Source organism: Macaca thibetana, chromosome 7 (assembly GCF_024542745.1).
Source record: "Macaca thibetana thibetana isolate TM-01 chromosome 7, ASM2454274v1, whole genome shotgun sequence".
In the NCBI taxonomy this organism is placed as follows: domain Eukaryota; kingdom Metazoa; phylum Chordata; class Mammalia; order Primates; family Cercopithecidae; genus Macaca; species Macaca thibetana.
In genome coordinates, this window is record NC_065584.1 from 89,833,333 (window position 1) to 89,861,247 (window position 27,915).

General features: G+C 42.8%; 1 protein-coding gene across 1 annotated transcript in view; it reads left to right on the top strand.

Moving 5' to 3' along the window:
• The first annotated feature begins 502 nt into the window (after positions 1 to 502).
• CERS3 (ceramide synthase 3) overlaps positions 503 to 27,915 on the top strand; it is a 136,564-nt gene continuing 109,151 nt past the window's right edge. The window contains exons 1-3 of the mRNA XM_050800143.1: positions 503 to 573; positions 15,675 to 15,935; positions 22,979 to 23,066. The gene's annotated coding sequence lies outside the window, so the exon portion shown is untranslated. The remainder of the gene's footprint in view (positions 574 to 15,674; positions 15,936 to 22,978; positions 23,067 to 27,915) is intronic.

Genomic DNA, 27,915 nt, shown 5'->3' on the forward strand with positions numbered 1-27,915 from the left:
ATCAAATATTCAGAGAAAGAGTGCTCCCCGTTCTCTTTTGCTGGGGATGTTTTCATTGCCTCACCTTATCTATTTTCTATTTTTCAGTCTCTGTTAATTCAACCTCACAATGGGAAATGACTGCAGACCTGGGCTTGCCGGCTGAGATACTCCACGGGCGCTTATGAAATTACTCTAGAACGGCTTCCCCTTCCTGTCAACAGCCTGTAGACCATTCGTGTTTTCACCTTCTGAAGAGGTTGTGTAAGGCACTGGGTTTGGAATCATGAAAGGCCCAGGTGCAAACCCCAGCAGTGCCCGGCACCAGCTGTGCAGCTCGGGTGAGCTGCTTAGCCCCTCTGACCCAGTCACGAGTGATGCCTGTCTCGCGAGGCCAGTGTAGGACCAGTGTGGTCCAGGGACAGTACCTGAAAAGGGCACCCAGGAAAGGGTGGTCGGTTGGGCGCTCTCTTGGCCCCCACCCAGGCATTCTTCGCCCCCGGGCTTGAGGGGCGGTGTCCCAGGATGCACCGCTGCGGGGACCTCTCTCCCGCCCTTGCGGACCCGCCTCGGCCCAGGACAAGGAGGAGGCAGGTGGGGGCCCGGGGCGGATGTGGGGACGGGAAGTGGAGGGAGGACGGCCCTCAGGCCCTGCCCGCTGCGGTGTGTGGGGCTGCCCGACCTCGCCCCCAGCAGGTGCCGCCCAGACCCCGGCCGAGGTTCCCTGTCCCCGCGCAGGCCCAGGCCCAAAGTCCCCGTCCCTGTGCAGGCCCAGGCCGAGGCCGAGAGAGGGCTCGTGTCCCCGCGCAGGTCAAGGCCGAGAGAGCGCCCGTGTCCCCGCGCAGGCCTAGGCCTAAAGTCCTCGTCTCTGTCCAGGCCCAGGCCGAGGCCGAGGCCGAGGCCGAAAGGGGGCCCGTGTCCCCGCGGAGGTCAAGGCCGACAGAGGGCGCCTGTTCCCTCGCAGGCCAAGGCCCAGAGTCCCTGTCCCTGCACAGGCGGTGTCCTGGGGCCCAGTCGCCGCCCCCTCGCTGCAGCCTCTGGGTACTGGGCCTTGCAAAGTCCGTTAAGAGTGCTCCAGGGCTACAGTGCCCAGCGGTTAACAAGTTTGTGATTACTTTCGTGGGTTTATATGTCGCAAATTGAGAAGAGGGCTGCTGGGTTGGGCCCCCCTCCTCTGGACACTAACCCCACCCAGGTAAACAGGGACCCGGCCCAGGTTCCTGCTGGGTGCCGAGGCAGCGGAATCAGCAGGAAGCCCTGGAGACTGCCCGGAAACGTGCTGGAGGCCTGGATGTGATTCCACTGCCACCATCCCCTTTACCCCGGCTTCAAAGCCTCCTGGAGTGCGCTTGGTTTTTCCCAGGTGTAAGTTATTAGCCCTGTATCATGACTAAACGAACACTAAAGATACCCTTTAACTTATTCTGAAATTCAAAACATATATCAAGGGTCCAGAATGTACCTAGAACTTACAATTCTAGATGCTAGGACCTCAAAGGTAAGAAAGGCATCCACCCGCGGCCAGGCGCGGTGGCAGACACCTGTAATCCCAGCATTTTGGGAGGCCGAGAAGGGCTGATCACCTGAGGTCAAGAGTTTGAGACTAGCCTGGCCAACATGGTGAAACCCTGTCTCTACTCAAAATACAAAAATAAACCGGGTGTGGTGGTGGGCACCTGTGATCCCAGCTACTCGGGAGGTTGAGGCAGGAGAATCACTTGAACCCAGGAGGCGGAGGTGACAGTGAGCCAAGATCAGGCCATTGCACTGCAGCCTGGGCAACAAGAGCAAAACTTCTTTAAAAAAAAAAAAAAAGGAAGGAAGGAAGGAAGGAAGGAAAGAAGGAAGGAAGGAAGGAGGGAGGGAGGGAGGGAGGGAGGGAGGGAGGAAGGAATGGAAGGAAGGAAAGAAGCCTTCACTTGTGGTCATAGTTCAGAGGACTGAATCACTCTGATATTTGAGCTTACCCCCAATTTCAAAACTCTCATTAGAAAATGTTTTTAAATCACCTGAAATGAGAACAAAATCTAAGTAGTATGTGGAGTGTAGAAATGGTAAAGCAGTTCAGTTAAGTTGGTTTGGGCAGCGTAAGTGTGCATCATCATGCATTAACCGTCAGAAAACCAGTGCCAGGGTCCACATCAACAGTTTTCAAAATAAAGAGTCTCAATTAGACCTAAATATGACAGGCATGGTGGCTCACGCATGTAATCCCAGCACTTTGGGAGGCCGAGGCAGGTGGATCACCTGAGGTCGGGAGTTCAAGACCAACCTAGCCAACTACTCCAGCCTCTACTAAAAATATAAAAACTAGCCAGGTGTGGTGGTGGGCACCTATAATCCCAGCTATTCAGGAGGCTGAGTCAGGAGAATCACTTTAACCCAGGAGGTGGAGGTTGTAGTGAACTGAGATCCTACTACTGCACTCGGGGCTGGGTGACAGAGCAAGACTCCATCTCAAAAAAAAAAAAAAAATTAGACCTGAATACGCAATAGAGTGTATCATAAATAGACAGCATAGATAAGTATTATTTTGTGAAAATGTGGTTTCAGTTATATATATGTGTGTATATATACATGTATATATTCATACATATACATATATATTTGTAGGTGTATTTGTATTAGATCATGATATAACATGTATTTATTGTGAATTACATTCTTAAAATTGTTACTGGGTTTGAACCAGGATAAATTTGTTACATATACAGAAAGTGCCCTATGGTAGTAATAATTATTGCATACTAATTATTTACCTGATTGGAACTATAGAAGAGTTCAATGGTATTTTATGCACTTATTAGCTCCATGTTTTACCTTTACTTTACATAGTATTAGCATGGCATGCATTTGAGTGTCTGATCTATCACACTAAGAATAGATCATTCCTGACTTGTAAGGAATGCAATGGCAGAATTGTTCCAATATGTGAGAACAGTCACTGTGGTGGTTGCCGATTATGGAAGCCATGAGCCATTATTGTTACCATGAAAATATGCATGATTTATACATTACTTCTACTGTTTCATGTGTGACCAAATAAGGATCTTTTGCTTTACATTGTTTCTGCTGAAACAAAGTAAAGAAGTTCAACAGTCCAAGAGTTTTCTTGTCTGTTCCAGTTATTATGTTACTTTCTCAGAAAGCTTAGGACTTTGGTCATAGTTCATTCCTGAGGCTGAAGGGGTTTCATTATTAACAAGTCAGATAATTTTCATTTCAGCTTTCATAAAAGATTTTTTTTTAATTTTGAGCAAAGGTTGAAGCATTTAATGCTTATTGTAATAATTAGTTTTATATTTTCTATTTTGATTGATTCATTGGTTGATTTTGATTTTAAGGATTTAAATAGCTGAAAGTATGGACTATATTTCTAGGAAATAATTTCCTGGTATACCATTTATTCTCTAATGGTTAGTCCAGACATTTAATTATAAATGACTAGTATCCCATTTTGTAAATAGGCCTTGCAGAGAGTTTAACAGGATCAAGCAAATTATTTTTATTTTAACCATACTCACTGGTATCATAACTGCTTTGATGAGAGCTCCATAAATGAATGAATGTTATAGTTTATTTATCTAAACATTGTGATGTGTTACTACTTTTTAGTAAACTTAATTTTTACTCCTTTTTTTATTTTTTATTTTTTTTTTATTATTTTTTTTTTTACTCCTTTTTTTAATGAGAGACTAACTTTTGGCAAGTTTATTTCAGGGAAGCAATAAGTCATCTGTCTGAACAGAGATGAGTGAATAGAAATCATCCTGTCCTACAGAACATGTTCAAACAGCATCCAACAAAGAAACAGGCTAGTTCACATCTGAATTTCTAATTCAAAACCGGTCCAGTACAACAGAGGTTAAAAAAAACAAAGATTCCAGTTTCTTTCTAGTTTTTTTTTTCCTTATTAAGGTCTTAGTAAAAGCCAGTGATGGACACTTTTTTTTTTTTTTTTTTTTTTTTTTTTTAAGACAAAGTCTCGCTCTGTGGCCCAGGCTGGAATGCAGTGGCACGATCTCGGCTCACTGCAGCCTCCACTTCCTGGGTTCAAGGAATACCTTGTCTCAGCCTCTGGAGTAGCTGGGATTACAGGCATGTGTCATCATGCCCTGCTTATTTTTGTATTTTTAGTAGAGACAGGGTTTTGCCATGTTGGTCAGGCTGGTCTCGAACTCCCAACCTCAGGTGATCTGCCCACCTGAGGGACACTTTTTAACCAACTTAGTATGTTATGGTTTTCTTCATATCTCTTAAGTGCCTTCCAAAATACTGGGCCCCAGCACTTGCTGCTTGCCATGTAGCTCAGTTGATCTGTTGATAGACCCCCACAGAGGGAGAGTGAATGTCTGCTGGCATTCAGGGAGGTCCTAGCTTTTTCCAACCAAAGCTACAGACTCTCAGTAGCTGGAAAGCAGGGATGGTATCTGCCTTGTTCACTGTGATTTCTCTATTTTTAGACACATAGAAAGTGCATAATAAATCATTGTTGAATACATGAAAACACCAAAGAAAGAAAAACAGCAGGAGAAAGTATACATAGCTTGAAACAAAGGGGTAGAGACTGTTATAATCTGCTAAGAGTTTGATATCATCCTCAGATAACTGTGTTATCCACTCTTAATTAATACATTTGAGGGTCTCTTGTCAACCCAACAGTGTTTCTGGGGTGAGATCTGGACTCATAGGATGAAGAGCTTACTGGAGACAGAGCGCATACCTGTGTGCACACATATACACACATGCACTACATGCACACTGTGATCAAGTTGTATTGCAGAAGCAGTTTGTGCGGTACTGTTAAACAATAAGGCTGCATATAAAATGGGGCTAATGGTGTAATTTGGATAATTAGCATAAAGAGTTTAGGAAGAGAAATGTTAATTTTTTTTTTTTTTTTTTGAGACAGTGTCTCGCTCTGTCACCCCGGCTGGAGTGCAATGGCACGATCTCAGCTTGCTGCAACCTCTGCCTCCCGGGTTCAAGCAATTCTCCTGCCTCAGCCTCCTGCCTTACAGGCACCTGCCACCACACCCAGCTAATTTTTTGTATTTTTAGTAGAGACAGAGTTTTGCCATGTTGGCCAGGCTGGACTCGAACTCCTGACCTCAGGTGATTCACCCACCTTGGCTTCCCAAAGTGCTGGGATTACAGGCATGAGCCACTGTACCTGGCCAAGAAAGGTTAATCTGAGAAGCAGTTTCCCAGAGGAAAGGGATGGGACTTGGATAATGAGGGATCACAGATGGGGCCTGAGCTAAGGTCAGAGTGATCATAGCCAGTGGACTCAACTGAAGGAGAGAACAGTATTGGGTTTGGTGGACAGTAAGGTGGGACAGGTGGGGTGGGGATTGAACTTCAGAGGGTGGTTTAGGAAATAGATAATCCTAGAAGTTTAGATTTAACGTAATCAGCATAAAGAAGCCATAAATTCTGGAGCAAGAAAGTAATTTGATGGGGGCTGTGTTTTGAGATTACTTGGAATAGCAAGCAGGAGGACAGCTCTGCCTCAGGACCAGAAAGGGAAGGGAAACAGCCTCCCAGGACTGGAATCTCAGCACCATTTTCAGTCACACTGATGGCCAGCTCTCCTGGGATGCTTTGGTGGCACAGAAGCAACTGATAAGGGGAAATGCGTTCGGTTTTGATCTTCCCCTTGAGAGGATCTGGAAATGATCAAAGAGTGACCAAGCTTACCTGATATGGTTAATCTTTGTGTCCCCACCCAAATCTCATCTTAAATTATAATCCCCATAATCCGCATGTGTCAAGGGAGAGACCAGGTAGAAGTAACTGAATCATGGGGGCAGTTTCCCACATGCTCTTCTCATGATAGTGAGCAAGATCTCCTGAGATCTGATGGTTTTATAAGGGGCTCGCCTCCACTTCACTCAGCACTTTTCTTCCCTGCTGCCTTGTGAAGAAGGTGCCTTGCTTCCTCTTCACCTTCTGCCATGATTGTAAGTTTCCTGAGGCCTCCCCAGCCATGCCAAACTGTGAGTCAGTTAAACCACTTTCCTTTATAAATTACCCAGTCTTGAGCAGTTCTTTATAACAGTATGAAAATGGACTAATAGGTACATTGGTACTGCGGAGAGTGGGGTGCTGCTATAAAGATACCCAAAAATGTGGAAGCAACTTCAGAACTAGTTAGCAGGCAGGGGTTGGAACACTTTGGAGGGCTCAGAAGACAGGAAGATGTGGGAAAGTTTGGAACATTTTAGAGACTTGTTGAATGGCTTTAATCAAAATGCTAATAGTGATGTGGACAATGAAGTCCAGGCTGAGATGGTCTCAGATGGAGATAAGGAACTTGTTGGGAACTGGAATAAAGTTGACTCTTGCTATCTGTGGAACTCTGAACTTGAGAGAGATGATTTAGGATACCTAGTGGAAGAAATTTCTCAAAAGTAAAGTGTTCAAGAGGTGACTTGGGTGCTCTTAAAAGCATTCAGTTTTATGCAGTCACAAAGAGATGATTTGGAATTGAAACTTATGTTTAAAAGAATTACAGAGCATACATGTTCAGGAAATTTGTGGCTTGATGATTCAATGGAAAATAAAACCTATTTTCTGAGGCGATATTCAAGCCAGCTGCAGAAATTTGCATAAGTAACAAGGAACCAAATGTTCATCACCAAGACAATGGGGAAAATGTCTCCAGGGCATGGAGACATGCCAGGGGTCTTAACAGCAGCTCCTCCAATTACAAGCCCAGAGGCCTAGGAGGAAAAAGTGATTTTGTGTGCTCAGCCCAGGGCCTCGATGCTTCATGCAGTCTCAGGACTTGGTGTCCTGCATGCCAGCCATGGTTAAAAGGGACCAATATAGAGCCCAGGCCATTGCTTCAGAGGGTGCAAGCCAAAGCCTTGTCAGTTTACACGTGGTGTTGGGGCTGCAGGTGCACAGAAGTCAAGAATAAAGGTTTGGGAACCTCTGCCTAGATTTCAGAGGATGTACAGAAATGCCTGGATGTCTAGGCAGAAATTTGCTGCAGGAGCAGACCCCTCATGGAGTAACTCTGCTAAGGCAGTGCAGAAGGGAAATGTGGGGTCAGAGTCCCCACACGGAATCCCCGCTGGGGCATTGCCTAGTGGAGCTGTGAGAAGAGGGCCACCATCCTCCAGACCCCATAATGGTAGATCCATTGGCAGCTTGTACTGTGCTCCTGGAAAAGCCACAAACCCTCAACACCAGCCTGTGAAAGCAGCTGGGAGCGGGGCTGTACCCTGCAAAGTCACAGGGACAGAGCTGACCAAAACAACAGGAACCCACCTCTTGCATCAGTGTGACCTGGATATGAGACATGGAGTCAAAGGAGGTCATTTTGGGACTTTAAGATTTAACTGCCCTGCTGGATGTCTGACTTGCATGGGGCCTGTAGTCCCTTTGTTTTGGCCAATTTCACCCACTTTGAATGGGTGTGTTTACCCAATGCCTGTACCACCATTGTATCTAGGAAGTAACTAACTTGCTTTTGATTTTACAGGCTCATTGATGGAAGGGACTTGCCTTGTCTCAGATGAAACTTTGGACTTGGACTTTTGGGTTAATGCTGGAATGAATTAAGACTTTGGGGGACTGTTGAGAAGATGTGATTGGTTTTGAAATGTGAAAGGGACATGAGATTTGGGAGGGGCCGGGACAGATGATATGGTTTGGTCGTCCCACCCAAATCTCATCTTGAATTGTAATTTCCATAATCTGCACATGTCAGTGGAGAGACCAGATGAAAGTAATTGAATCATGGGGGCAGTTTCCCCCATGTTGTTCTTGTGATCATGAGGGAGTTCTCATGGGATCTGATGGTTTTACAAGGGGCTCTTCCCCACTTCGCTCGGCACTTCTCCTTTCTGCTGCCTTGCTTCCTCTTCGCTTTTTGCCATGATTGTAAGTTTCCTGAGGTCTCCCCAGTCATGCTGAACTGTGAGTCGGTTAAACCTCTTTGCTTTATAAATTACGCAGTCTCAAGCAGTTCTTTATAGCGGTGTGAAAATGGACCAATACACTGCCAAACAGCCACAATGCTACACATGCTCACTTCAACCTCAAGCTTGGTCTACATTTCTCTAATGCCCTCTGGAACAACCAAATCTTTTGTTAATGAGAAGGCAGAGAGTGTGAGTGTCTTTTTCTTGGGAATGGGTCATAGTTGGCTGACATTATGAAACTTAGCCTAGCTTATGTTTTCATAGGGCACCCCATTTTGCTTTTTAAAAAATTCCACTAGAGAATTCACAGGCTGAAGAGAGGGTACCCCTTCTTGAGTGTCCTAGGTTTCCCAAGTAGTTCTCCCAGTTCTGTGTTAGCAAGTGGCAGGGTAGGATATGGGATAGGTGGTAGAACAGCAGGAAGAGGGAAAAGCTAGGTCATAATCTCCTTGAGATCTGGGATATTGCCTTCATCTTTGTATTTCAAGTACCTTGTGCAATACATGTGTCAGATGAATGATGGCTAGATGAATAGGAAGCATTTTGTTTCTTCATTGTCTTGTTCAGATATTACATGGTATTGACAGCCCAGATATCATTCAGACACTCATTGCTCTCTTACCTCTTTAGTCCTCCTATCTGTTTAGTGGTGGCACAACTCATATAAATCTATTCAAAGCACATGGAGCATTGACTGAGATGCCCAGCACAGTGTTCAGTAAAGGAATTGTGGATATTGGAGCTACTAAGTTCTATCTTCCAAACTAAGACAGTCATGGGATTGGTTATTTGGGGAGGTGGACACTTTATCTGCCTACTTCTATTTCCTAATTTCATATTATGTAGTCTTAGCTCCTCATTTAAAATCCACAGCTTAGGCCGGGCATGGTGGCTCATGCCTGTAATCTCAGCACTTTGGGAGGCCAAGGTGAGCAGTTCATCTGAGCTCAGGAATTCGAGATCAGTCTGGGCAACATGGTGCAACCTGGTCTCTACAAAAAATACAAAAACTAGCCAGGCACAGTGGCATATGCCTGTGGTCCCAGCTACTTGGGAGGCTAAAGTAGGAGGATCCCTGAGCCCAGGAGGTTGAGGCTGCAGCGAGCCATGATCACACTGATGCACTCCAGCCTGAGCAACAAAGCAAAACCCTGTCTCAAAAACAAGAATAAAAAATAAAATGCACGGTTTATTCTTTCATGGATGTGGGATATGAAATAGTAAATCTTGAGAGTCAATCTTCTCTGTGGTCTTAATTTGTACTTACAGATGAGCATATGAATATACCCACATCACATACACATATGGATACTTCTTTCTGCACTTCTGTATAATAGGTCTGTGAGTGTGTGCTTGTGTCTGTTTTGGCAGTCATGCTATATTTTTATTCTTGACATCCTTAGGTCCTTCAAAAGATGTGATGAGCCTGGCGCATAGTATGAACCAATAAATACTGGCTGAATGAGTTAATGACTGAATGCTATGTTCAGAGAACAGTAATGCCTGCAACTTGGAAACTTTACACAATCCTTGTACTCAAAATTTAAGTGGAGAAGCTAAGTCTATGTGTATAAAATAAAGGCTGTTACAAAGTAACATAAGGATAAAATAATTAAATATACTATGGACCCCAAAATCTGAGACAGGTCTCAGTTAATTTAGAAAGTTTATTTTGCCAAGGCTGAGGACACACATGCATAACACAGCCTCAGGAGGTCCTGAAGACATGTGCCCAAGGTGGTAGGGGCACAGCTTGGTTTTATACAATTTAGGGAGACATGAGACATCAATCAATACGTGTAAGATGTACATTGGTTCAGTCCAGAAAGGTGGAACAACTTGAGGTGAAGGTGGGACAATTTGAAGTGGGGAGGGGACTTCCAGGTCATAGGTTGGTAAGAGACAAATTACAGAGTTGTAAAAACATTGAATGAGTTAATATATTGAAAAGCACTTAGAACAATACCTGAGTCATAGCAAGCACAGAGTGAATGTTAGCTATGATTATGATTATGATGAATATAATTATTATTAGTATTGTGAAAGGCAAATAAATCTTGGGGCCCCAAAATCACTAAGCTAAAGGGAAAAATAAACTGGAAATTCCTTAGGGTTTGCTTAGGGTTTGCCTTAAGCAATTTGAGTTGCATTCTTTTGAGTTTCTGATTAGCCTCTCCAAATGAGGCCATCAGATGTGTATTTATCTTGGTGAGCAGAGGGGTGACTTTGAATAGAATGGGAGGCAGGTTTGCCCTGAGCAATTTCCAGTTTCTTTTCCCTTTAGCTTAGTGATTTTGGGGTCCCAAGATTTATTTTCCTTTTACAATACTACTAATAATTATAGTCATCATAACCATAATCTTAGCTAATATTCACATTGTGCTTGCTATGAGCCAGGTATTGTTCTAAGTGCTTTTCAATATATTAACTCATTCAATGTTTTTACAACTCTGTAAGTATCACTATTATTTTCCTCATTTTGAAGTTGAGAAACCTGAGGACTGAGAGGTTAAGTAACTTGTCTGGAGTCACACAGCTAATAAGAATAAGGTCACATAGTGAGCACAAAGTGGTATTGGTGGTTAGCAATGAACATTTTCTGGAGGAGGCAAGTTGAGCCATGTCCTGACCCATCATTGACAGCCACACCTATAGCCAGGGGCTGTAGGCATAAGTGGCCATTACCCATCTGGCCAGCCCTCAGAGGAGGTGGTGAGCTGAGAGAGACAGTTGTGTTGAGAGCCTGCTCACATGGTGACGTGGTCTGGCCTGCATATAGCACTGTAGCCTTCCCAGAGTACATGCTAATTAATTCTAAGACTCCTTTGCATGAAGTTCTCAGTATTGACTAAACTCTTCAAGGGAAAAATCCCCCTGTTTCCCAGCAAACTCAGAGCTGACCTCCTTCATGACACAGCATACTGACTTCAAGTTTTGAAAGAACGCAATGGGCTGGACACAGTGGCTTACACCTGTAATCCCAGCACTTTGGGAGGCTGAGGCAGGTGAATCACAAGGTCAGGAGATTGAGACCATACTGGCTAACATGGTGAAACCCTGTCTCTACTAAAAATACAAAAAAATTAGCTGGGCATGGTGATACGTGCCTGTAATTCTAGCTACTTGGGGGACGGAGGCAGGAGAATTGCTTGAATCCGGGAAGCAGTGGTTGCAGTAAGCTGCGATCATGCCATTGCACTCCAGCCTGGGTGACAGAGCAAGACTCTATCTCAAAAAAAGAAGAAGGAAGGAAGGAAGGAAGGAGGGAGGGAGGGAAGGAAGGAAGGAAGGAGGGGGAGGGAGGGAGGGAGGGAGGGAGGGAGGGAGGGAGGGAGGGAGGGAGGGAGGGAGGAAGGGAAGGAAGGAAGGAGCCCAGTGAATTGGCTTTCAAAAAGTACCTACTGTGGTAGAGAGGAAGAGACACAATGGCAAATATATAGGTACATAAATGTATGCTGTCAGCATCAAGTGTCAACTCTGTGCCAGGAACTGTTCTAACCCCTGGGGATTTAGCACTGAACACGGCAGATGAAAATTCCAGTCCTCCTGAAGCTTACATGGGGGAGAGGCAGATAAGAGATACAGTAAGTTAGAAGGTGACAGGTGACGTGGAGGAAAATGAAGCAGGAGAGGGGCTGGAGTTTGTAGGGAGGGAGGCCCCCAGGGGAGTCTGGATGCAGGGAAGCACTTGTTCTCCTAATAATTTGACAACAGAGGGTCTTCTCCTTAGTTTTCTCACTTCGTCACCAAATGGCCTCTCAGGTCATCCGGCAGAGAGGCTTTCAACCCTGGGCCAGGGTGAGTGTGGAAGCGGAGTGGAGGGGGGAAGGGAGGATAAAATTCAGGTCCTCTCATCCTATCATCCATGTGGGGATCTAGAGGAATCATTGTGTCAGGGAGGGGAGATGATTTTATGACAATAAGACATAGGCTTCCAATTTGATTGGGGCAGGTATTGATCCAGGGATATAAAGATGCCTAAGTCATGTCCCTTGAGAATTCCCAGCGTAGTGGGGAACCACTTGTGAAGACATTTGCTTGTTTCATATTATCCCACAGGAGTTTTTCCACACACTTCTTTAAAAAATGCAGTTTGGTCTTACTCTGTCGCTCAGTTTGGAGTGTATTGGGTGGATTACAGCTCCCTGCAACCTTGACTTCACAGGCTCAGGTGATCCTCCCACCTCAGCTTCCCAAGTAGCTGGGACCACAGCTACCATACCCAGCTATTTTTATTATTATTACTTTTTCTTGTAGAGACAGGATTTTGCCATGTTGTCCAGGCTGGTCGTGATCTCTTGGACTCAAGCAATCCTCCTGCGTTGGCCTCCCAAAGTGCTGGGATTACAGGTGTGAGCCACTGCACCTGGTAGTTTGGTAGCATTTTGACTTAAATTTCTGTCTGTGAACAAATAGCATTTGAAAGGTCTATGAAAATGATAAGATAAAACATGAGAGGAAAACAGTTTGTTGATAGTAAAACCTCAAAAGTTTTGCCGGTTAGGTTAAGCACAATAAGTCCAAAACTGTATTTGTTAAGTTTCTTGGAAGGGATTCCTTCCTTTGAGGGAAAAGTCGGTTGATTCTTACATTTTCTTCTCTAGGAAATTAGGTTAAGGATAGGCTGAAAGCATAAAATGCAGCTTAGAAGTTGCCTGCTTCCCCTTCTTCCCCATCTATACCCATGCATCTATGGGACCTCTGCCCTTGGCTAGGAGAGCTTTTGGCGCAGTATCTTGCTGCTGGCGCCCAGAGTCAATTTTCCTGCATCTGGCTTACTGTGTTTTCCTCTTCTAGTTCCTAAGTGGCCCTCCAGAACCTTGACTGGGTTTGTCTCTGGTCTACACTGCTCCTATCTCTCTCCTTCCCAATTTACTATGTGAAAGTCACCAAGTAGACACTTTGTAATGCACCTCTACTGCTCCCAACACCTCTCCACTGTCATGCTTAATTGTCTACATTTCATTTGTCAGAGGTCTGATGTTCACTTTTTAAAATGCAGTGAATCATTAACATGCTAATAAGTACTTAATATCTATTCATGAGGATTCACAATATAAAACTGATTTAATGTCTCAACTCACTGCTTCAGTTTTCTCATAAAAGGAAACAGCTAAGTACTACCTAGGAGAAATGACACCCACATGCATGCATCTTGCTCTTTCCTATAATGCTTCCTGGGGTTCTGTCTTTTCTCTTAGCAATGCACTGATACATTTATGGTGAGGCACAAGTAAGAAAGAGAAGAAAAAAGGAATCAACTTAGAAATCCTTGAGAGAACCATATTTGCTTTTGTTTTCAACTCCACACATGGCCTATTTCCTGCCCTTGGTTATTTTCCTCAGAGGAGCTATGGAGGAGGTGACTAGACTTACACATAGATCCACAGCTCCCACAAAGTCTTCACCAGCAAACCCTCAAAATTCCTCACCCTCATCCCTCTAGCACAACTTATGCAATAGTCTAATTTTTACATCTTATCCCTGAAGAAGAGGGAAGAATTACACCTTGAAGGTGACTCAAAAAAAGATAGCAGATGCTGACGGGGTTCTTTTGATTAAGCAGGAGTTATAGAACTATGTCTGAATAGTTCCGATTTGATTTGAACATTATATTTTATCAGCAAATAACATGTGTTTCATTATAGAAGTGACTAAAACAAAGCATGAAAACATGTGGTTCTACAATGTTGGGTTTTTTTGTTTGTCTGTCTGTTTGTTTGTTTGTTTGAGACAGAGTCTTGCTCTGTCACCCAGGCCGGAGTGCAGTGGCGTGATTTTGGCTCACTGTAACCTCTGCTTCCTGGGTTCAAGGAATTCTCCTGCCGCAGCCTCCCAAGTAGCTGGGCTTACAGGGGCCCACCACCACGCCCACATTTTTTTTTTTTTTTTTTGTATTTTTAGTAGAGATTTTTTGTATTTTTAATAGAGATTCGGTTTCACCATGGTGGCCAGGCAGGTCTTAAACTCCTGACCTCGAGGGATCCTCCCACCTCGGCCTCCCAAGTGCTGGGATTACAGGTATGAGCTACTGTGCCCAGCCTCGTTCCCCAATATTCTTTTGGCTTGTTTAATTCTGAGAAAGAGAGTCCAAAATAGAGTTCAGGAGCATTCTTTTCCAAGATATCCCTGGATTAAAAATGAGTGTTGGATGATCACAGTTTGGGGTACTAATTGTTTGACCAGTATTGAACAGCTGAGCTCCAGGGATAGAAAGACATCTAAGACTTGTCCAGTGACGATTCCCAAAGTAGTGGGGAAGCAGATACAAAAATCAGTTAAGTTGTGATAGTGTAGTAAGTGTTGCAATAAAGGTATGCCTACAGAACAGAGAGGGCCGAGGCTAGAGAAGCTTGAGCAGGATTCAGACTTTCATTAGGCACAGAGGCGAGAGAGCAGCTCATGGCAAGGGCCCAGAAGCTGCCCAATATTGTGTCTGGAATATAGTGGGAAAGGGCAAAAGGAGGTTCTGGAGCAGCAGGTTGCAACCAGGCCATTGTGCCAAGGAACCTGGTCTTGATCCTATAGGAGGAAGGTGGCTGGTAGAGTTTAATCAGCAGAAGAAAAAGAAATGAGAATGGGAACATGAGTTAGGTGACAACTGGATGAAGATGGACCAGACGTAGAAAGCCTCATGTCAGGAAACCAATTCTGCAGTGATCTCCTGGCAGGAAATGAGGCAGACCTGAGCTGAGCCTATCTCAGTGCTTTAAGTTCAACGCTTCTGCCAGATGGTTTAAAAAATGTATGAGCCCATTAATGAAAAAGAGAAAGTCTTCGAAGAGAAAGGCAGACTATGAAGCATTGAGTGAGAAGTACCCAGTGAAAGGAAGGGCATTTATCAATCTTCTCTCTTTGAACTAAATTCATTAGTGAAATCTGAGAAACTTTGGAGCTTCAATGAATTTGAAACTGGCATTTCCCTTTATCTGCATCCAGTCCATTTTTAATTTGCGGTCATCTGTTAGCTGATGAAAAACGAAAACTGTCTTTCAGCAGTTGAAGACAGCTAATGAGAATCAGGCTCTCAGAGTGGGCGGTACTGCTAATGTTTGGTTTATGAGTGATACAGGAATCAACTTGTTGAAGCTCTCTACTTGTCAAAGCACCTTTAAATAATCCAAGCCCAGAGTTGTTTCATCTTCAGGCAAAAGAAAGTGAAAATGGCTTCAAAGGTTACATCTCAAATGAACACTATAAAATGCATCCACACTTGCCTTTGAAATTGTAGTGGTTCAAGCACATGGAGACAAGCAACAATGTTTATTTCCTGATACTAATGAGCTTATCTGTCTTTACCTATGATGATTGTTCTTAGAGACAAACAGATAAAAATACAAATTATATCTGACTGTTCTAAAAAGAAAAGATTGCCAGACTATTTTATTTTTTGGCGGTTATATGATTCAAAAAAGTAATTTTTTTCTCAATTCCTAGGAAGAAGGCAGATAAATCACATTCCTGTGGACCAATGCCCTTAGTGGATGAGTTTTGTGGCATGGTGGTGATTTAGTTAGCAAGAGCCCTGCCTGTTTTCTGGAGAGTACTATACTTGTCAAACCAGCTCCTAGGACAGTGCAGGGTTGTGACTGGTGTTTTGGGGTTCTCTGCGCATAAGCCCTTTCCTTTTAATACAAACAGCAAGATCATCCTGTTCAGCAGTTGATGAATGACTGTGTGCACCAAAAGGCGACAACGATGAGGCAATTGATGCATTTGTAACTCAATGTCTGACTGAATTCCAGTTTTCTTTTCTCACAGTGGTGAAACAGGAAGCAACATCCCATCAGGAAGAACCTGAGGTGCCATCCAGTAGCTTCGCCTCACGTCACTGACTGCCCTCAGTCAGAAATCTCGACTTGCAACTTTGGAGGGTGGGTCTCTGAAGGAATTTCAGGGCTTACGCAGAGATGAGGTGTGTTGCTCTCTGAGGAGAACGAAGCTGGCTGGAATGCTGGAAGCTGCTCTCTGACTACACTTTACAAGCAAGGGGCACCTTTTGTGGACTGACATTTCAGAAAGGTAGGCACCATCTCATTGACGTAGTTAGAATTTGACGACTTTCAAAACCAAGGTGGCCGTGATTCCCTGTGTGAGCTTGTGGGTGTATGTGTGCCTGGGTGCGTGACAGAGAGAGGGAGAGGAGACAGAGAGTGGGGGAGAGGCAGCTAAATGAAGTCTGATGTTTGGGAGAAATACAGAAAAGACAGACTTGGGGCCCTTTGCTTTGTAGAGTTTTGCTTGTAAGTGTTTAGTAGTGGAGGGTAAATGTTGAGTCCAAACTTCCACTCCTGACCTGCATTGCTCTCGGGCGAGTTTAAACTGATTCATTGAGGGTTAGGAAGAATGGTTTGGGCAATGAAATCACATGCGCTGAATACTCGGCATAGCTTGGTTTATTAGGAAAGCCCTGACTCCAGGCGGAATGAAAGGGGTCACCACAGATCTTTGCCAGGTGGCATGGCAAAGGCCATTTCAGACCGTCTCAGAGTGCCTTAAACTGAGAACAAGGTGGGACTTGCTCACCCCTAGTGGCAAGCCTTCCTAAGCTGCTGCTGTCCTGAGAGATATAGTGCTCAATGTCATGCCAGGAGAAATTAGCTGTTTAGTTCTAAGGCTGCCAGTCTCATGCAAAAGAAATGAAACAAAATCAAACTACTTTTTCTGATCCAAGCAAACGTTTAGCAAGAATGTTCTGTTAAGCGTTTTTATTTTTTTGAAAGCTTTACACAAAGCAAGGGAAATAAACCTTTAGGGCTGACCAGATAATGAATTTTAATTTATACATTAACCCACAATGTTCAAATGCCTTCTCTACCATAAGTGAGTGTTTGACTTGAAACTTCACCTTTTCATTGCCTTCCCCCTACAAGCCTTTTGTTTTTCTTAAAAGGGGTTTCCATTTATAATTTCATCAACAGAATTTCTGGAAAAAGGGACAAATTCTTTAAAGAGAAAATAAGTATATGTTCATAAATGTAATAATTGTGTGGTCCTCTCATTAACAATATTTCTGCCTTTTTCTAAAGTATCAATCAAATTGATTTACATAAGTTTGAAGATCATTCTGGGCTAATAATAATCTACATTTACTAAGTCCTTGCTGTGTGTACATGCATTTTCCCATTTAGGGCTCATGATATGCCACTTTCAGATGAGGAATTGAGGCTTAGTGAGATTTACAGTGGTACAGTAGGGATGTGAGAAAGCCACAGTTTTATTGCCTTTCTACACACTAAGATATATGATTTCAGCCCATTCTATATTCCCATTCAATTCCATTAACCCCTCACAGGGTCCTTGTTGTGTGGAGGGATTCCTGAAGCCATGATAATATTCAAACACTCTAACTTGGTATCTTATAACAAAAGGCCAAAATCAATCAATTTATCGCCTGCTTCTGCTGCTGGGGGAAGGCTTGGTGTGGTGGACAGAACATTGACTAGAAAGACAGATCAAAATTCAAATTCCTGAATCCTGCTTACTAACTGTGACCCTGGCAAGTCACTGAAATTCCTTTTTTATTTTTTTGTGATGGAGTCTCGCTCTGTCACTGAGGCTGGAGTGCAGTGGCATGATCTTGGCTCTCTGCAACCTCTGCTTCCTGGGTTCAAGTGATTCTCATGCCTCAACCTCCCAAGTAGCTGGGAGTACAGGCATGTGACACCATACCAAGCTAATTTTTTTTTTGTATTTTTAGTAGAGATGGGAGTTTTGCCATGTTGGTCAGTCTAGTCTTGAACTCCTGGCCTCAAGTGATGTGCCCACCTCAGCCTCCCAAAGTGCTGGGATTCCAGGTGTGACCCTGGAATCAGTGAAATTCTTCAAATCTCAGTTTCCTTATTTATAAGATAATTATTATAACATCCATCAAACGAGGTTGTTTATTATAAGGCATAAAAAGGCAGGGTATGTCAAATGCCTTCCGTAGGACCTGACAGAGGGTAGGCCCTTGGTAAACAGTATTAATTTCCCCATTTTGCAGTGATTTCTTCATGCTCTTGACATGTTGGATCCTGTTCTAGGACTGGGGGTACCACCAGTGAACAAAGTAGACAAGTCCCTGCCCTCAGGGAGTTGCCTTTCCACTGGTACTTGTTCCTTATATCCTAGTGTACTTTATTGGGAAATCACTTGGCGATTATCTTCCTTTGCGGAGCTGATCCAGCTTTCAAACAGCCTCTTAAGCAAAGTACTGAATGTTCTATGCCAAAAATCCCCCAAAGCACAGTAAAATCAGGCAAAGAGCAAGAACATCAGATACTTCTTTTTCAAAAGTCAGTTTGTTGTGGTAGGCCAGGAAAGTTATGTTTTTACACACACACACACACACACACACACACACACACACACACACACAGAGAGTTTATGTGGGTTTTCCCTGGCCTCCACACCACAGCAGAAGCACTGCCAGGAGCTGGCAGAGTGCTCATGGAAGGAGGGTGCTGGGCTGGCTCCAAGGGAGCTCCCTTCGCTCACAGAGCACGGAGTGTATCGTGGCAACTGTTCATTTATCTTGGGCCCCAAGCCATCCACACAACAAGCTTGGACTTTCCAAGCCCTCCGCAACACGAATTTAGGGATGCGATGCAAAGATTGACCTGCAGATATACACCTTTATAAGGATGGATTTGGGACAAAAGCGATTGACTTATGTTTTGGCAAAAAGCCTTCAGTCAAGTTCATCAAGTAGGCCAGCTGGCATCAAGAATGGTGTTTTGGCAATCTGTCTCTATATTTGAATCTGGAGAAACTTCAGATCATAGCAGAGAGATAGCAGAGGGGAACACAGGGAAGCTCTCTCTGGAATCAGCTGCAGGTAGATTCTTTTTTCTCCTGGAAACACCTCAACACACACTACAACAATCTAACTGATCTTATACAGGCCGAGTTTGTGGTTTTATTTACTGAGTGGACCTAGGATGACTGAAGAAATCCTTGTGCCAACCCTAGACAGACCAGACAGTTGGCAGTATGAAAGAAGGTATTCTAAAGTAGCAGGATTTATTTTCCTAAGTCCTGTGCAACAATCAAGTCCATCATTTTACAGCCATACTGTATGTACTGCCTTAAGATTTGTCCTTGTAGCTGGAATTTAAAATGATGAAAACAAATGAAGCTAAAAGTCTAATTAAAATAAATAAATTAGGGTTATGTATAAAAACCCCAATTGGCAAGTGAACGGAGAGATTAAGAATCTTTGACCTTGTACAAAACTGTAACAGCCACAATTCTCCACAGGGCTTTCTGTTGATGGTGGACAGATGTTCAATTGTAAATGGGCTTCAGTTAGATCACTTCCAAAGGTTGTTATTATCATAATTTCAAGGCTGAGAAGTTCCATTAATAAATAGAAAATAGCTCTGATGAGATTTGACTTGGATGTCCATGAAATAAATTTTACCTTTCCCAAATATGAGAATTTTAAATTTCTCCATCTGTGAGTATCTTCTTGCTACTCAAATATAAAATTAAAGGGTTCTGGTTATTTATTTTTTGGCCTACCTGGCCGCTGGAAAATCTGTGGAGACGATTTGGGCTGGTGTTGGGATTGTATGTTTCGATCTAATGGAAAGTTTCCTTTTTATTGTTTCCTGAGTTAAATCTTTAGGAAATACCAGGAAACTAAGATATTTAACCAAAATTCCCAAATCTGTCTGCTCAGGATTGGTAAACATACACTCACACGCATACACACACGTGTGCATGTGTGCATGTGCATAATATGAAAACACAACCAAAAGATGCATACATTTCTCAGTAATGAGAAAAGTGTAAAATTCACAGGTAAGGCATATATTTAGGTTATTTGAAGAGGTAAAATATTACATTAAGGAGCTTGAAGCCATTTTTACTTACTATATTCATGTTCTAAGATGAAGTACTTAGTGAAGAAAAATCATGTGATAATCCATTTAATTCTCTGCTGGGATAAGGTCTATTTGTTTTATTTTGATTTCTTTGCCAGACATATTTTACTGGATAGTCAATAAATACTTGTTGATTGGATTGACCCTGACACAGCTGAACAATAAACTAATTATTTCAAAATTTAAGCAAAACATTCTGAAAGCATTTTCTTCAATAATGAAGATTACTTGACATCATTTAATAACTAACTTGGCTTCAATTTCTTCCCCTCAAAGTTTGTTTTCTTGTTTGACACATGATTAAAACTTTAAAAACATACGATATACTGATGCTGAACAAATGTCAAATTCTGCAGATTAGCAATTTTCATTTGTAATGTTCACATCACAGGATCATTACTATATTCCACTTTGGGTCAAAGTTACAGGGTTTCATAATGAGCTATTCCTATCCCATTAGCTGTAGCTTGCTTTTCCTGGCTTGATTCCAACAGAGATCTGCCTTATGTGGAATTCTGGGCTATAACTAATTGTGTAAGAGTAAAACTTCAGAGCTATTCTAGGATGACTATAAAATTGTATGCAACTTGAATTTTTCTAAGTGATTGTTGTGTAGATTACACTATTGCAGTGATTTTCAAACGTTTTTAACCATTACTGATAGCAAGAAATACTTTTCAGATCTCAACTTAGGATACATACACACACACAATTCTGAAATAATAGTTTCATAAAAACAATACCTATAGATATTGATGTTTTCTATTTCATTTCATTACACTTTATAAAATTTCTGGTCATAAACTACTAATTAATTTTGTGACCTACTGGTAGTGGTTCTCAATACTCTCTGAAAATTATAATCAACTAGGGAACAATAGACCAATGGACTAAGATGATAGAAAAAAACCTCCACAAATTTGGACCTTTGATTTATGACAACATTGGCACTACAGGAAAGGACGGCCATTTGAATGTCCATGTACAAATAAATGAGTCTTGAGTCTCATCTTAAAATTTGTACAGATCTAAGTATTAATCTAGATGTGATAGGTAAAACAATATAACTTCTAGATCTTCACTGTCCAATGTGGCAGCTGCTAGCCACATGTGGCTATTGAGTACCTGAAATACTAGAAAATTTAAAATTACATATGTTACTCCCATTTTTTTCCTACTGAACAGCATTGTTCTAGATGACAAAACAGAATATGTGTATGACCTTGGGTAGACAGTGATTTCTTTTTCTTTTCTTTTTTTTTTTTGAGACAGAGTCTTGCTCTGTTGCCCAGGCTGGAGTGCAGTGGCGCAAGCTTGGCTCATTGCAAGCTCTGCCTCCTGGTTCACGCCATTCTCCTGCCTCAGCCTCCTGAGTAGCTGGGACTACAGGTGCCCACCACCATGACCGGATAGTTTTTTGTATTTTTAGTAGAGACGGGGTTTCACCGTATTAGCCAGGATGGTCTCGATCTCCTGACCTTGTGATCTGCTCGCCTAGGCCTCCCAAAGTGCTGGGATTACAGGTGTGAGCCACCGCACCCGACAATTTCTTAAACAAGATACAAAAAGTACTAACATGATGAAAAATATCTATAAATTGGTTACATTAAAAATAAGAACTTCTGTTTCTCAAAGCATACCACTAAAAGAGTAAAAGACAAACTGCAGGAGAGGAGACATTTGCCATGCAAATAACATGCAGGGAGTCATGCATATAATATGACTTGTTATGCATGTAACAAACAAGGAGTCCTATCCAAAACAGAAACAAGGCAATTCTGAAAGATAGACTATCACAACAGAAAAATGGGCAAGAGGTTTGAACAGGTACTTCACAGAAAAACATATTCAGAGAGCCAAGAAACATGAAACATACTTAACCTTGTTAGCTTTCTGGGGGAATGCAGATTAAAACTGCAGTGAAGTACCACTACACACCCATCAGAAAGGTGAAAATTTAAAAGACAGACATTATAAATATTGGCAAGGATATGAAACCACTGGAACTCTCATACGTCACTGGGAGGAGTGTAAATAGTCACAACAGCTTTGAAAAACTGTTCAGCAATATCCATTAAGCTGAATATACATATGCCTTATGACCTGGCGTTTCCACTCCCAGATATGTGTTCTATAGAAATGCATTCACGTATTTACCTAAAGCATGTGCAAGAATGTTCATAAATGGCACCTTTAAGTGTTATAATCCCAAACTCAAAACAAACCCATATTTCCATCAACAACAGAATGGGAAAACAGATTGTGATATAGTCATGGGATGGAATATAAAACGTCAATGAAAATGAGTTTGCTACTGTTACATGCAACAACAGAGATGCGTCTCAGTCCTGAAAGTTGAGTGAAAGAATCCAGATGCCAAGGAATGTGCTCAAAACAATTGTTTTTACATAAAGTTCAAGAACAGGCAACATGAATCCATGGTGGTGACAGGGAGAGACATGAGGAAGAGTCTGGGGTGCTGGTCGTATTCTTTTGTGTTTTGTCACTTTACCATCTGTATGTTAGACTTCAGTAGTTATATTACAGTGACAATACAGCAGTGACAATACTGATACCAGGACTGTATCTTCAGAAATCTTGGTTTAGTTGATCTGGTTAGGTAGAAAGCATAGTCTAAAAATCTCTCCCAAGGAATTCACATGTAGAACCAGGGTTGGGAACCAGTGCACTAATGGTTCACGACTGGTCCTTTGAAAACCCATGTGCTATGACAAACTGTAATTTTTACACCAGGCTGTGCTAGGCCCTTATTATCTCTGCTCAAGTTACACTGACTTGAAGACATAATTCATATTGAGAAATGTTAGCAACATAAGGAGTCACAAAGTTAACTGCCCTAGAAAGCCAGTCAGGTCCCTGAAAACAGTTGGCCAGGTAGGTAACCATGTGTTCCATTTAAGGCCTATGGCTCCAGTGATTCTTGCCAATCTTCTGAGTTTCTGAGTGAAGCTGCAAATCTGGATTTCTATATGCAAATTCCTGAATTTTCAGTGTTGGCTGAAATTGTTTTAAAGCCCCATGCACCAGTCCAAACTGGTAGGCCCAACTTTGCCAGCACCAAGCTCTCCCATTGGTTTGAAACTCTGACTTAAGTTTTAGACCTATTATAGAAGGATGCTTACAGGCATAGTTGTATAGTATATTAATTATGTTTCTCTTTTTCTGTTTCTGCAGGGATGTTGTGAAACAAAAGGAGACATTTATATATATACATACATATAGTATTTGAGTTCCTCAGTAGAAAGCTATCATATATACTCAGGTAATTATTTTATTTTATTTTATTTTATCTTTACTGTGTTTTCTTAACTATAATCTTGGGAAATTAACATCTGTGACTCAGAAGTTGATTATCTGTCACTGTTTTGCATATTCTGGGAACAAGTGGAGTTTTGGGCAAAGCCAGTACCATGCTATTCTCTATGAAATACTATAGATTTGTATTTTTTCCTTTTGAGAGGGGAGATGCAGGAGAAAGCTTCATGTGATAGCAGCAGGTAGCAAAGAGCCATCATTCGGTGGCATTTGCTGTCTGTGCTCTGGTCTTCCCTCCCCCATAACACCTGCTGTTCTGATGGGAAGGAAGGAAGAAATGGCAGTGCTGGGCAGTCCTCTAGCTTCCAACGTCTTACCTGTAAGGAGGAACTTTCAAAACCACATTCCTTCAAAATCATAAAATATGACCCCAAATGATAAAAAATGATCATTTGTACGAGGAAGTCATTCATGAAGCATGTTCACAAATATTGACTTGATGAAAGGCAAATTCAGGTACATAGAAGGGAGGAGTTGCACTTTTACCGTTAATGTCTAAATTTGAGACTGGCTCTGTATCACCTTGAACAAGTTGCTTTATCTCTCTAAACGTCATTGTTCACCTGCAAATTGGAAGCATGAATAATTATTATTGTTGTAAGGATTCAATGAGTGGATGCTTGTGGGTTCAACATTGTAAGCTGTGGTATATACAGTTGTTCGTTACAATTTTAATCATCTCATTTACTTTTTGCAATGGTCTGTGAAAAGCTGGTGTTATTATTCCCAGTTTTCAGCTTCAAGAACCAGATATTCATGCTGCTGGATGTCTGATCCCAGGTCTATGCTCTCACTGCACCAGCTGTGCTTACTCACACAGAGCTTCCCCTCCTTCCCACCCTGCCCACTCCTAATGGGACAGTGGAGGGCTCAGGCAGAAGGGGCTCCCATCCAAGGCAACACCCTGCCTTGGGCCTATCATTTTCTACACCTTCTTACCAAAAGTTTTGCTAAACAGCAAAGGCAGTTCATCACACATGTATTTTCCCAGCCTGCTTTTTAGTGAAGGTGACAGTGGTGAACAGGTAGCCTAATAGGAGGAAGAAATACTTCCTGCTCACAAAGAAAGTGCTTGCTGTGGGAAAGAGCAGTCCAGTGGGACCTTTAGGAGTCACATAAGGATGTCTGTCTTGGTCATGCTATCAGCCCCTCTGGTGGCTACACAGCCGGAACAGATCTTTGGCTTCCAGAATTCATGGGACTTCTGGAGGTTCAGACCTATCCCAAGGCCCTGTGAACAGGCCTCCCCCTAACATTTGCAAGACACAGGGCAAGAATACAAATGGAGGCACCAGCCCTCAGCTGGGCCCGGTCTTTCCTCCCAGTCCCACTTATGTCCTGCTCCGCTAGGAGCCTGGTGTGCATGTGTGTGGCCACTGCATGCTACGTTCCCTGCCTTCCCCTCCCCAAGTCTTCTTTGGGCCTTCTCCAGGCCTAGCATTATACTGTGCTGTCATTTATAAGAGGGCAGACCTAGAAAAGGGCCCATGCAGGTCCTGGAAGTGGGCTCAGAACTGCTCAGGCAGGGAATTCTAGGATCCTTAATCACCTAGCAAGTCTGGAAAGGGGGCATGGATGTGGGTGTGCATGTCTCCTTGAACCCAGGGACTCCTCATGCAAGGAAGAAGTGAGGCCAGAGGAGGGCCAGAGTGGGGGTCTTTTAAATTAAGGCCAGATGTAAGGGTGGGGCTGCTCCTGAGGATCAAGCGCAGTGTCCTGGTATACAGATGGCACTTAATCATACCTTTGACTGATGTGTGACAGAGTGACAAAGGCTGAGCAATGTCAGAATTGCTGTGGAATATCTAAGTATTGCTCTTCTTCCACCTCCATGCTCCATAAACATCGACCTAGAAGCGTGGCAAAGGTTGGAGTGGCTGGGATTTCATAAGATGGCAGATGAGTGACATTCCCAACCTTGTGTACTAATAGGAAGAGCAGTTTACTGAGAAAAAACTTCACTGGGCGGGGAAGAGAAACAATCCAAGGCTCTCCCTCTCCCCAAACAAGAGGACATCACTGAGGCTCAGATGGGTGTCTCTTGGTATATTTTTAGAATCCATGTAGGTTTAGTATCTTTTATATGTATATTCCAGGTAATAGTTGGTATATTTGAAGCTGAATATCATATGACGCTTCTGTTCACTTTTTTTTTTTCAGAGCATTTATTTCCTTTAGAGCAACCTAAAGATATCTATATTTAAATTTCATGAACATGAATAACATTGAGGAACTCTGAGTCCCCTCACATAGCACCTGGAGCTGCTGCTGGAAGGTGGGGATGGGAGTGAAGGGGGTCGGAGTGGTCAGTTCAATTCCAAGTCCACTTCCATCACTGTCTCATTTCCAGCATTCTCCTCCACAAAATCTGGACTTGTGATTCACAGTAGCACTTTGGCCAAGTATATTTTTTGGAGAATTTTTTTTTTTTTATTTTGAGACAGAATCTCGCTCTGTCGCCCAGGTTGGAGTGCAGTGATGCAATCTTGGCTCATTGCAACCTCTGCCCCCCGGGTTCAAGTGATTCTCCTGCCTCAGCATCCTGAGTAGCTGGGATCACAAATGCACACCACCACGCCTGGCTAATTTTGTATTTTTAGTAGAGATGGTTTCACCATGTTGGTCAGGCTGATCTTGTACTCCTGACCAGGTAATCCGCCCGCCTCGGCCTCCCAAAGTGCTGGGATTACAGGCATGAGCCACCACGCCCAGTCTGGCGGAATTTTTTAAAATAAAATATCCAATAAGTCTTAAAGAAACCATTTTAAAAAGAAGGCTTAGGAACTCAGTGACCCCAGATAAAGATCAATAGAGGAGAATCAGAGGATCACATTGGCACATGTTTGACTGATCCCCCAGGGAAAAGGAGCTGATCATGTGCCTGGTGTAGTGTTGAGCTAGGAAATCCTGTGTATGGTATTAGCACAGTATCATCTCACATTCATACCAGCTGATTTTCACTAATAGGCAGAGAGATGATGTGAAAATTGTGTAAATGCATATTGACAGAAATTTAAGGATACTCCTTTGAAAGAATGTATATTTGAAAAGTCTGGAAATTTTTATTTTTAAATAATATGTTACATTTTCAAACAATATGCCCAAGACTTTTTCTGCCAGACATCTTTGTAAGCGAAGTATCTCTAAATTCAAAGTCATAGATTTAATCATTAATCAAAAAATTGAATAAATGAAATTTTTTCTCTAATGTTCCAGGCACTGCAGATATTCTGTATGAGCCATGCTCTCTCTTTCTCTCTCTGTCCTTCTCTCTCTCTCTGTGTCCTTCTCTCTCTCTCTCTGTCCTTCTCTCTTTCTCTGTCCCTGTCTCTCCCTGTCACTCTGTGTGTGTGTCTCTCTCTGTCTCTTTCTCTTTGTCCCTCTTTCTCTCATTCTGTGTTTGTCTTTGTCTATCTCTCTGTCACCCCTCTATCTATTTAAAATCGGGGTGTTATACATTTTTTTCTTTAAGAGGGTTCTTGCATTAGACAGGACTAGACAGAAAAGATTAGCCTGTTTCCAGTGTGAAGTCTTATGGTTTATTTTCTCTTGGTGAGTAATTAGCAAGGGCTGGTGATCACTGACAGAGGGAGCAGCTGCCCTGGCCAGAGACATGAATGACCAATCCCCATTTGCTCAAGGTAGAAAACAGTAACTATTCCAACAGGTGCCTAATCCCCTAGCTCAGTGCCATTGGCCCTTGGCCAGAGATATTGCTCTGACTTTTCTTGTGATTTCAGAGTCTGAAAAGAAAGCAGTTGAGACTGTATTTGGGGGATGTTTTTCTGCACTCCTTCACCATTTCCCTGCCTCTCCTGTAGGCGCTCATACCTGCTGCACCCCACCCTCCTCCAAGAACTACTAGAATCTTTGTCATCCTGTTCTTTTCCAAGGGGTGCTTTATCTTGCGGGGGCGGTACAACAGGAAATGCTGACTGCAAACATTACATAACAAAAACTTATTTTAAAATATTAAAATTTGGAGCTTGCTTCATCAGTGTACCTTAGTAACCCCAAATCCTTTCCTAAAAGTGACCGAGCTTCCTCTTTATCTGTGGGTGAGAGACAGATGTTCCAAATTCCTTCTTGATCAAGAGGTGGCCTCACACCCTCCTCTAGGTCCTACTCTTTTTCATAAAATGATTCCTTTGGTGGCACTGCCCAAGCAAGTTTTATGAGGTAAGAAATCCTGCTGTCACTGAGGAAATGAGTCAACCTGCAAGTGACACTATCCCTCAGAAAAGCCACTCCCCCACCAACACTTGGTCAGGCTGACCTAAACCCTGATCAGGGTATTGTAGGAAAGGAGGGACTGCTGGCTGGCCATCGTGCCACTTGGAAGGCACAGTGCCATTGATGAGGAAATGTAAATAGTGACTGCAGTACCAATGCCAACAGTATATTGGGCACTTGCCTTGTGCCAGGCATTACATTAGGTAATTGAGACACATGATGTACTTTATTTAATCCTAACCTAGAACTTACAAAATAAACATAAAATGTTGTGTCTATTTTTACAGACTGACTTGCCCAAGATCCCTTAGCTATTCAGTGACAGGACTGACCTTCAAACTGGGCTTCCTGACTCCAGAACCACAGTTCTAAGTTTTCAGGCTTTGTGAGGAATTCAGGGCTTAGAAAACATCGCTTGCTCTAAGCCATGTGGTTGGAAAGTGGTGAAAATGGCATTCAGATTCCCAAACTCCTTTTATTAGCAAGCCACTAGGTCCTGGGTTCTCACATGTCTTGTCCTGGAAATCCTACTCCCGTTTGCTGGGGTTGGGAGGGAAATCTGG